Source organism: Calliopsis andreniformis, unplaced genomic scaffold (genome assembly GCF_051401765.1).
Source record: "Calliopsis andreniformis isolate RMS-2024a unplaced genomic scaffold, iyCalAndr_principal scaffold0133, whole genome shotgun sequence".
NCBI lineage: Eukaryota > Metazoa > Arthropoda > Insecta > Hymenoptera > Andrenidae > Calliopsis > Calliopsis andreniformis.
In genome coordinates, this window is record NW_027480542.1 from 848,326 (window position 1) to 860,359 (window position 12,034).

The 12,034-nt window shown below is 38.8% G+C and overlaps 1 protein-coding gene across 3 annotated transcripts in view; it reads left to right on the plus strand.

The window, feature by feature from the left end:
- LOC143187638 (putative peptidoglycan muropeptide transporter SLC46) overlaps positions 1–12,034 on the plus strand; it is a 148,622-nt gene that overhangs the window by 48,994 nt on the left and 87,594 nt on the right. The gene's annotated exons all lie outside the window — the stretch shown is intronic.

Consider the following 12,034-nt stretch of genomic DNA (forward strand, 5'->3'; position numbering starts at 1 on the left):
CTGATAAAGTTATACTCGTGATGGCACAGCGGCCAGAGGGGTCCCTCGCTTTGCTGCGCCTCACATCGTCTTTCCCTAATAGCTGTGACCGCATCGGTCAGTAACACACTTCAACCGAAAGTATAGACAACGTGATGGCAGGATATAACGATTTCAGTAAAACAGCAGACTATCGGTCCTTCACACTTTTAACAATTGACGCCACGGTGGCCAATTGGGGACCCAGATACGATTCAACGTATTGTTACGATTTTGCAGAGTAATGCAGAGTCACTGGCTACTCCCCGCGCGCACTCCGAGCTCGCGACCATCGCGTCAGCAAATTAACTCTTCGGGGTTAGGTGGATTAAAAACTGTCCCACTTTTTGTTTAGCTTTTCATGAATGGTGGGATATGTTTTAATCCACTTCGAAAAGTTAGTTATTCATAGTTATACAGTTTAATGTCTAATATTTTATTTCAAGTTTTTCATTCAGTTGGCAACGCTACGAACCAACGATAAATACGTAAATAAGTGGAAACAAAAATTTATATAAGTCAAAACGCATTAGTAAGTTGTTGACATTATTGTGATTAAGATGCAACTTGGGTTTCTATTTTTCTTAAAATCGTGTGCATCAAAGTGTTAAAATCTAAAGACTGTATCTTACAACTTTATTTACAATCAGGCAATTTATATCTCTCCGTTTAGTACAATTCGATTGCGTGCAGTCACCGTGACAACTGTCAGTAACTTCTCTAAATATCAATCTTGAAGACATTTGCTTCGACCGTCTTTTCATTTTTCTTTGCGAGCACAGCAGGCAATAGCCACGTACCCGGTGCTCGTCACAATATTTTTTTCCTGGTTCCTGCAAATACGAGGCCCCAGAGATAGCAAAAGCGGTAAACAAGTCTCAGTTCTATAAAGGTCATTATTCAACAATTTCTTATCGTCAATACAGTACAGTAATGTTGCGGACGAGAGCCGTTTCGTCTACACGGACGAGAGCCGTGGTTTATCCCCACTACCTCGTTTGATACGTGCCGCCGAGAAACCAATTCTTTGAACCATCGCGTTCGAGCTCGACGCCCGAGAACAAGGACGTCATAAAAAACAACGATAGCATTAGGGATTTAGGAAAAATTGGATAGCGATAGGAAAAATTGAAGTTTCTTATTCGCAAACGGATTTTCACGCAAGTAATACCAATCGATTCCTTGTGCTCTCCCGACTAAAATGATGTCAACCACGACATGATTCCAATTATTTATAACAGGCTTCGGAATTAACTGCTCTTTTCGGCCGATTTTCGAAGGCGACGCCTCCTTTCTCCCTCGCACGTCACTTCTCTCCGCGGCGGCCCTAGTGCTCGGAAGGCTTCAGGTGCGTGTCACAAAAATCGCGCGTAGCGCATTTGGGCGACGTCACTTATATCCATAGATTTCCACATCACCCATGAGGTAATATTATTGATGCGTTTTTGTTTTGTCAGTGGTATCCCCTGACGCGCGATTCTTGTGGCACGCGCCTGAGGCCTTCCGAGCACTAGGACCGCCGCGGAGAGAAGTGACGTGCGAGGGAGAAAGGAGGCGTCGCCTTTGAAAATCGGCCGAAAAGAGCAGTTAATTCCGAAGCCTGATTTATAATAAAGATATTTAACCCTTTGCACTCGAGGGCTCCGGAGCGGAGCCATTTTAAATTTGTCTTCAAACTCGAGGGCTCCGCTACGGAGACAATGGAATTAATTTTCAGTTTTTAACATGAGAACAAAAACAAATCGTAAAAATTAGTTATAGGATATTTCGCTGTTGGTGACAAATGACGGTCGCGGCTCGCAGATTGTTATGCTCTCGATAACAGCACACAATCGCGGTTTGAGCAACATTCCGCATTCCGCACTTGGATGCAAGTGAGTTAAGTCGTGTTATTCAGCAGTAGAGTGTATATCAGATTCTAGTTTATCTGTTGTTTTTATATTTTGAATTCATATTTATATCCCCGATATGGCAAATAAAAGAAAAATTTGTGAAAATTATAGTGATATTGAAAGTAGTAGCGACGAATTAGAATTTGAAGTTCATGGTGAACATTACAGAAATAACATAGACGCTCTTGGCCGTGATGAAGCAGACAATATTGAACTAAGCCATGAATCCGATTCTAATGATAGTGATATATTTCCTGCAGTACGACGACACATACCGAGAATTGAAAGTGATATTGAGGGATTTGAAAGTGATACAGAAGGAAATGTAGAAGACACAACAGATCCAACTGGAAATGACGAATGGATGGATGTTTCGGAAGTGGATAATATTCCATCTCCTATTGATTTCGATATTTCACCTCGAATTGCCGGACCACAAATTTCCAACGATATAAAAGAACCGTTAGATTTTTTTCAATTATATTTTACAGATACATTGATTGATTCCATAATAAAAGAGACAAATGATTACGCAAATTCAAGATTGCGTGGAAGGCAATTGTCAAGGAGATCAATATGGAATACATGGAGTGATGTTAATCGGAAAGAATTTCTGTCCTTCATCGGAGTGATCTTGAATATGGGAACCATGCCGGTTGCAAATTTCCAGGAATATTGGTGTACCAAGTTCACCAGTAAAATTCCATTCTTTTCAGACGTATTTACCCGAGATAGATTCCAGCAAATATTTTGGATGCTTCATTTACACAAAAATGCACCAGTAGGCAGAAATACGTGCTTAAGGACTCGCATTCATAAAGCCAATAACTTTTTACAATACATCAACTCAAAATTTTCCGAACATTTTATACCGTATCAGTCGATTTGCGTTGATGAATCCGTTATAAAATTTAAGGGGAAAATATGTTTTATGACATATAATCCAGCTAAACCCACTAAATGGGGAATTAGAATTTACGTTCTGGCCGACTCAACTACCGGTTATGTTTATTCGGTTTTGCCTTATTACGGCAGTATTACTTCTGAAAATCTCATAAGACCTGATCTGCCTGTCAGTTCCAGAATTCCTTTAGACCTGTACAGAAAACTATTGGACAATGTTCCTAATGCTAAAGGTTATCATATGTATACCGACAGGTATTATACAAGCATACCCCTTGCCGAAGAACTGCTAAAAATGAATTGTTTCCTCACCGGCACAATCAAAACAAATAGGAAATATTTACCAACGACAATAAAAAAACCGCAATTTGTAAGAGACAGGAAAACAGTGGCTTACAGAAAAGGCAAAACCCTAGTTCTCGCATGGAAGGACAAAAGGATTGTCACTTTGTTAAGTACTCGTAATGAAGCGGGTTTGACATCGGTTGATAGAAGAGTACGTGGTGGTGAATTGGTCAGAATACAAAAACCTAAAATTGTTATCGATTACACAAAAAATATGCGTGGAGTAGATCGGGCCGACCAATATGCTGCAACATATTGTTTTCTGAGAAAATCCCTGAAATGGTGGAGAAAACTATTTTTTTGGGGGATGGAAATGTGTACAGTAAATGCATATATATTGTACACTTCTGTTAAAAAAATAAATAATGAAAAACCAATGACACACTTGAAGTTTGTAAAATTGTTGGTGGACCAATTGATTGGGAATTTCCGACAAAACAGCACATCTCGAGAATACAGTTACACACCAAATACGGAGGCCAGACTCAACAACCACCTACATATTATACGTTCTGGAACCAAGAAAGATTGTGTAGTGTGTTCGAATAGAAAAATTCCAGGCGAAAGACGGCAGACCCATTATTTTTGTGATACCTGTCTAGAGAAGCCAAGATTACATATTGGCAATTGCTTCGAGAGGTATCACACTTTGGAAAATTACAAAATGTAATAATTTTATAATTTTTTTTATATATCCTAACATTTGTATCCATAAACAATTAAAAAAAATAATAACATACAACGATGACTTTTCTTTCAATGCGTATATCATGAACTTACATGTGAATATGATCTTTTCACTCAAATGGCTTCGAGTTGCTGGTAATATGACTCAAAATAAACTTCGAGTGCAAAGGGTTAAATAATAAAGGTTGGAACCCTACGTCCGTAACATTACTGTATTAATAAGTAACCAAATATTACAAGTACTAAAGAATGTGGTACAGAATAAAATTCAACATTTCAGTAATGTAAATGTTAAATGGCGAGTTTTAACAATTTTTATGTGAATGGATACTATTGAGTTAATTGACAGTGCTGTATTGATTATAATGCCCTTTCCATAATTCCTAGGGTTCCGAATTGGAAGGAAACAGGTAAAAAGACGTTGGTTCCTACTTAAGTCCCCATTTTACCACTACAACGCCGATTGTTAAAAGTGTGAACGACCGACACTCTGCTGTTTTACTGGAATCATTATATTCCGCGTCGACTATACGCATGAGATGTCCACTGTGACCAATTATACATGTATACTTTCCACACGAACCTAACCAGCTTTGAACAGTACGTATGATATTAATAGAATATTAAACCTAAAGAGTTGAAGTTAGGGGTGTACAAGTTGTCCCGAGTCTCGAGAACCCGAGCTTCAGAACAGGACGGAAAAGTTCGGGCGGGATCAGGCGGGATCCTGAGGCCTTTGCGTGTCTCGAGACTAGGCGAGATCTCGAGATTCGTGCCTGCTCGGAATCCCGAGACTCAATTCGGGATATAAGCATGAGTCGGGTCGGCGCGAATTTAAATTCGAATTGGCTCGGTAAATATCGGATGCAATCGGTTTGAGAGAAAGAAATGCAGGATACAGCTACGTATTAAGAGACGGAAAGGAGTTGTAATGATTTAAAACGTAGATACCATGCTTCAAACTTAGGAGAAAATTGCTTTTACTTTGGTAATACTTGTAAATGTTAATGCAAATTATTTTATACATAATCTTTTACGTAATGTTACTAAAATAACATAGGTAAAAATGACATAAAATATACTGTTATCTGTAATTCCTATACAAAAGAACAGATGTATTATTGTCCTATATTGTTCTGCGAAAAGCATACTTAGTCTGTATTTTCAGACAACTTTGAAGGGAACGCTTTGTCCTTCTCTTTATAAATAATAATAACAATTCTTTTTTAAACTTATACAACGTATATTTATTTAGTTGTAGTTAATTTATTAAGTCATGAAATAAAAAAACATTCAATTTTTGAAATTTACCATACTTCTCATTTTTCTTGATTTTTATTTCGGCTTCAACATGTATCGATGACATAGTGTGAATTCTGCAACGCACATAGGCATGGGGATGGAGGGGAACCGCTTAGAAATGTTAAGTGCTTTTCCTAAACCAATGACTCGAGAAAATAAATTGAAACGTTCTTCAAAGCTTAAAACGCGAATGGCAGTTAGTTTAGGTCAGTTCGTTAGAGCAGAAAAGCCAGTTCCAGTTGGTTAAATCGCAAGGATTACAATTAAGTAGTGTACTTTTAAAGTACTTTAAAATTAAGTAGTGTATTTGGTGTATTCAATATTAGTAGTAGTATATCAATAGGAACAGTAATTGTGTAATAATAAAAATAGCAATAGTGTAGCAATAGGAATAGTGATAGTGTAACAATAATATATTAACAATAGGATATTTTTAAAGAACTGTAAAATATTTAATCATGGATTTTGAAAGTGCTGGGGTGACTCAAGAAAGCGCTATAAATGTGTTGAACAACACTCCTGAAAACAGGAGAAATAGGCATAGAATAGTGGTGTGCGAGACCGGGTTGGGACAGGAACGGGAATGATTTTCGGGATCGCGACGGGATCTTGAAATTCTCGAAATTCTTGAGAATGTTCGGGATTCCCGAAAATGTTCGGGATTTCTTAAAATGCCGGGATTCAAAAACGTGTCTTATTTCTTTGAATATGGTCATAATTTTAGATTTCTAATTTCGGTTTTTGGAGATCACTTGGCAACATTTGCTATTTTATATTTATAACATTAAGCGAAATTAGTATATCAAATAATAAGATATGCGTATTTTTATTTTAAATTCTCGTGTAAAAAAACTAATTCCTCCACATGTGTTGGTAACAAGCTGGTTCTCTTGACTGTAACAATATTTCTAGTTGTTGAAAACAGCCTTTCGCTAGTTATTTGTGTGCTTGGTACAGCAATGTAACGTTTTGCAGCACTTGATAGTATAGGAAATCTTTTTGAATTTTCCTTCCACCACCCTATAATATTAGTACTCCTATCTACTGTAGTTTCTTCGAAATACACTTTTATTTCTGCGTCTCTATCAGTGACAAAGATGCCTGTTATGCGGTTTGTGTTCTTATTACCGAACGTATTGTCGAAGAACATGGATAATTTTGATTTGGGTTCTCTTGCAAAATTTTAATAACCGTCATAATTTAAAGATTATGAATAATTGTATAGACGTACCTTTATCATCATATTTCGATTGATAATTATTGTCACCATTATATCTCTTTCCTACTGGACATAAAATACTTTCCCGCAAGCAATTAATAGCATGATTTCTGTCTTCATATTTTAAAAGCCTATCTTTATATATAGGGTTTAATAACATCGATTGCATGATGATTTCATTTTTAATAATGGGATCGAAATGCATCTATAAATATTTTATACTATGATTGTATGTATTGCGACGTGACCGTCCCGCCGAGCCGTATTTGGGCTAGGACGGGCGTGCAGGATCCAGCCACTACGCGTCCCACGCCTTGATTTTTCTGCGTGCGCCAGGTATCTTTCGATACCGGCGTGGAACGCGTCTCCCGTTTTTCGAACCGCAGCCCAGGCTAGCTCTTTACGCGGAGAGGGGCGAGGTTCTTTCAGGCGTAGGGTGAGGAACGTATCTGGGTTCTCGGGTTCTTACGGCGAGAACGCCAGTAAAAACACGGTTTTCTGAAGTAATAAAAGATGTATTCTAGCGAGAAACGTACAAGCGTTAGTCGAGGTGATTACACGCGCCGTCCCGCGACACATGGCCGCCGGCAGTTACCTGTTCCCCGCTACAGCGATCGCGTAACAATGGTTTTTGAGCGACGACGAGGCTGAAACGCGCGTTCGGCACGCGTAAGAGAACCGCCCGCGTGGCCGCTGTTACAACGAAGTTATACCAACAAGCCGACGATGTACCCGCACGCGACAACTGTTCGCTATGACGTCGCTAAGCTGTGGACTCGCTATTTAGTCGAGCCCGCGGGCTTCGGGAAACCCGCACGCGAAGGCTTTCTTCCTGTTACACAGCCTACACGACCACTAGGAGTCGGCTCTGTCAAGATTCCGCTTACGAACCGATCTAATCCGAGTCAACCGGGGAGAACAATGGGGCAAGACATACCACCTGTGACCTGGTTAGCGTCCCGTACAAGAAGAAGGCCGAGATCGCTGCGTGCGGCAGCATCTTGGCACGCGACGCTTCCCTCACCGTGCCCCGATTGGCTCGCTCGTGTCGCGCAACCTCGCGACCAATAATTATTGGCGCCGTTCAAATGTCGATGGTTGATTGGCAGGGACTCCCTGAGTCCCCCTGGAACTCGTCTTGCGGCGTGAATCCGAGACGCAGTGTTAGATGTCGCACTTCCGGGGTCCGCTGCCATCATCTACCCGCGAGATGGCTCCCGGGGCAACGTCCCTGCACCTCTCTGGTAAGGACTTCTCTGCGGAACGCGGGGCGAGGTGGCCAACCTCGCACGCGTCTGCTGATTTCCATCCATCGGTGCGTCCTCGTACAACCGTGCTGCAGCCCTCCCATCGTGTGTCCTTCCTGAGTTGGCACGATGGGCCACTACAGCCTTTCAATTTAGGCGTCGCGTCACTCGCCGGGTGGAGTGATTCTGGAGCGGCGGATACCCTGGCCGCTTCCCAATTCCGAAGATCCGCCGCAAGAGACTGTGTCGGTGACTCCGTTGTGGTCTCGCATCTGTCTCCTGCAAATGCTCGCATCTAGGCCGCTGAGAGAACCCTGGTTGTTTAAAAGGGCGTTAGACTCCCGATGGTGTGCACTAAAGGCCTCTCTTGCCCCGGGAAGGATTAATTGCATATATTCTTCAGGTTGTTAAAAAGAAAATAAAATTACTTTTAATTTGTTGCATAGTTATTTACTAAATTTGTAGGCGCAATATCTCAGAAATTAATTCAAAAAAGTATATAAAGTAGACGTCACTAGATTCGCCTTGAAATACACTATCAACTGATCTGTAAAAAAATATATAGTTCCATTTCAAAAACCAAACTTGACCATGATATGTCATGTAATAGTAATGTTATAAAAAATTCGCCTTCGCTAATAAATTGGCCCCTTCGAACCATGCAATCCTGTATAAACAATTTTCTTTTATCTCTAATACTTTAGGAAATAACGCACTGTACAGTGTTCACTGGGACACCCTGTATATCGCACAACTAGACGTATTTCAACCGGATAATAATAATACACAAAGCAAAATAATTAGTGCAATGTGTAACAGCGTTTGCAATGTATTAAATGTAAATCAGTTTAATTATTCATTTTATTACTGCTTTAGTAAAAGGTGGACTTTATGATGTCAGATGTTTTATTTGTAGAAACGCTTGCAACCAATCGTGAAGAATGATTTTATTGTAATTGCCATGCTCTTAGATCCCAGACATAAAGACCGTTCGTTACAACATGAAGAGCGACATACAGCTGTAGGAGTACTTAGTAAAAAAGTAGATGAAATGCAAAAAGAGGACAGGAAATAATTTAAAATATGTTTGTAGCAATTCCGAAAATATTCCCTCTAATCAGAATGGTAAATTTTCAAACTATATGCATACCTACATACAAATATACATAAGTGAATCAGATTACATTGATCAATTTCTAATGTATTTTTTAATTTTTACTGATTAGATACCAGAAAATCAAAAATAGCCAAATTGTTTGGAGGGAAACTAGGAACGGTACGAGAAAATTAAACTTCTCTGAAACAACTGAATCAAGACAAAGTAATATTATGGAATGGTGGAAATGTAATTCTAATAGATATCCGCTTTTACAATCCGCTACAACATACATACTTGCGATTCCCGCAACATAAACGACAAGCGAGCGTTTATTTTCTACGGCTGGAAATATCGTTACCAATAACAGAACAAGATTGTTGTCTGAAAATATTGAACAATTATGTTTCTTGCACAGTAATTTAAGGCAATAAAATATTTGTTTCAATATATTTTAAAACAGTGTGTTTCCTGTTATTCCTATCTTTTTATTTTTATTTTTATTTCAAATTCAGTATAAAAGTACATTTTTCCTAAGTTTGAAGCATGGTATCTATGTTTTAAATCATTTTATCTCCTTTCCGTCTCATAACCTTTAAGTACCGACGTGTGGTCTGACAGACACTTTGAGAGTTCGAAAAATCTAGCTACATTTGTTAGCGAAGACGTATCCCCCCGCGCATCTCTCTACCCCACGGATAGTCGCCCGGCAGCGTTCGTGAAGAGTGGCTATGTCGGCGCACGTGATTCCGGTAAGTTTTGATTATTATAAGATCGCGAGTGGTCTGTCAGACCACTCGTCTGTATTTATGTAACTTTTTTTGGCACGACTTTTTCAGATTATATTATTTTTCTCTTTTGTTTCCAGACAATTATAAAAATGGATCAGACAGGTACTTCGGGTATGAAACGGGCAGCCATAAATGAAAATAAGAGTGTTCCTGTCAGTAAGAAAAAATATCAACCAAGGCTTCCAAATAAAGACCACGAAGAAATTTTAGCGGAATGGCTAAATGAGAACTCAGAGTCCAACTCTGACAATATCGACACAAATTTTGTTGCATTGGAGAGTGACTATGATTCGGCATCTGAACAGGAAGAGTCAGAAGGTGAAGAAACGAGGAAACTGAGGAGCAGAAAATGGAACCCGACGAGGACAGTCGATCGCGATTTTATTTTGACAAAAATCGATTCAAGTGAAACAAAACTCCGTCCAATACCAGCGGCGTGCGCACACCTCGGCACAACATTGTAGTAGCATCTGCAACATCGTCTTCAACCCTCTTCAAAGCTGAACCGAAAGATCCTTTACACATATGACGTAAATTTTTTGATGATTCTATATATCAGGAGATTCTTACTTGGACCAATGTAAAGTTGCAAGAATACAGAGAACCATTCAAAACTATAACAGAATTGCATGATATCGATAAAATTGAGCTGAATGCTTTCCTGGGACTCCTTCTATATTCAGCGGTGTTCAAACCCAACCACGAAGACTGTGATTTGTTGTTTACAACTGATGGTACTGGCCGCGAAATTTTCAGATATGGTTTTTCAAAACACAGATTTATGTATATCCTGAATTGCTTGCGTTTTGACAACTCTGACACAAGATCAGAAAGACAAAGGGGAGACAAAACTGCAGCAATATCATTTGTGTTCAATGCGTTCGTAAACAACTGTCGAAAAAATTACAAGTTGGGCATAAGTGCAACCATTGACGAGATGTTGATTGGGTTTAGAGGCCGCTCGCATCTCATTATCTATATGCCCCAAAAACCTGCCAAGTATGGCTTGAAGGTACAAGCAATTTGCGACTCGAAGACATTTTATTTTTATGATGATTATATATATTCTGGGAAAGGATCAGACGGCGAAGGATTGACAGAAAAAGAAAAAAAATTCCTGGTGTCCACACAATGTGTATTCAGATTGATCAAGGACTTGCACGGCAGTAACCGAAGTATTACCGCTGATAATTGGTATAGTTCTGTACAGTTTGTCGAAGAGCTGAAAAAAAGAGGCATGACATTTGTTGGCACTCTAAAAACATCTACCAAGAGAATTGCGCTTGTCGATAAATAGAGTTCTTGGGCCAGATGCACCAGAAAATGTAAGGGAACAAAATGAAGCAGAGAGAAATCAAACCAGAAAACTCTGTCACATCTGTCCTTCAAAACTAAAGCGCAAGACGGCTTATAAATGTGACACTTGTATGAAACATGTGTGCCTACAATGCAGCAAGTCTGTATGCAAAGACTGTTTGTAAACTTTAATAGTTCTTACAATTTGATGCCTTGTGATTTTCAAGAAATCTGTTGATTATTTGTTTTATTTTTATTTTTATTGTTTATCTAGTTATTAATCTTTAAGAAAAAAATGTTGTCAAGGAAAAATGATTGTTTAATTGATAAATGTTAATTGTTTCCCCCAAATAATTTGAGACTGCAATATTAATGTTTATAATTAGTAATAAACGAGAAAACTTCAATATTTTGTTTTACTTATACAATAACTAGATATATTAACAATACATAGAAACGTTTTTTTTAGAAGAACATCAGAAAACATAAAAGCTTTCATTAGTAAAGTATGGTGGTTTAGTAGACATCACGTCGGTAGTTACGTAACTAAAATAGCACGTCAGTACTCAAAAGTTAATATGTAGCTCTGCATCCTGCATTTCTATCTCTCAAACCGATCGTATCCGATGTTTGCCGAGCCGATTCGAAGTTAAATTCGAGCCGGCCCGACTCGTGCTTATCCGAGCTGGCATGAATCTCGAGATCTCGCCTAGTTTCGAACACGCAAAGGTCTCGGGATCCCGCTCGATCCCGTCCGAAATTTTCCGTCCCGTCTCTATCCAGTATAGTCGGCAACCCGCACATATCTAGTTGAAGTACAAATCGATTTCTTTCTATTGAACGTGTCCCATCTCGACGCGAACGCCTATGTTATTGATTATGTATATTTCAATTAACTGATTATCGGTACAAAAATTTGTTTATAGATTAAATATCAGTGTCCTTTTTATTTCTAGAACTTCTCGTAGTTAAACTCTGTTAGGCATACGAAAGGAATATGTATACGCATGTTCGACATTTATTTTTTTTTTTATCGTTACGAAACAGTTTCTAAGTTATTGAAAGGGTCATTAATCTGCGATTAAAAACCTATGCAATCAAAATTCTTTACGCCGTTTTCTTATTCGATGCCATATTGGATTATAAGGTACACGTATATTCGCTTCACGCAATTTTTATTTTTTATTCATTTTTTTTTTTATAGTCATTTTTTTTATTCAGGAATTTGTTAACCGTAT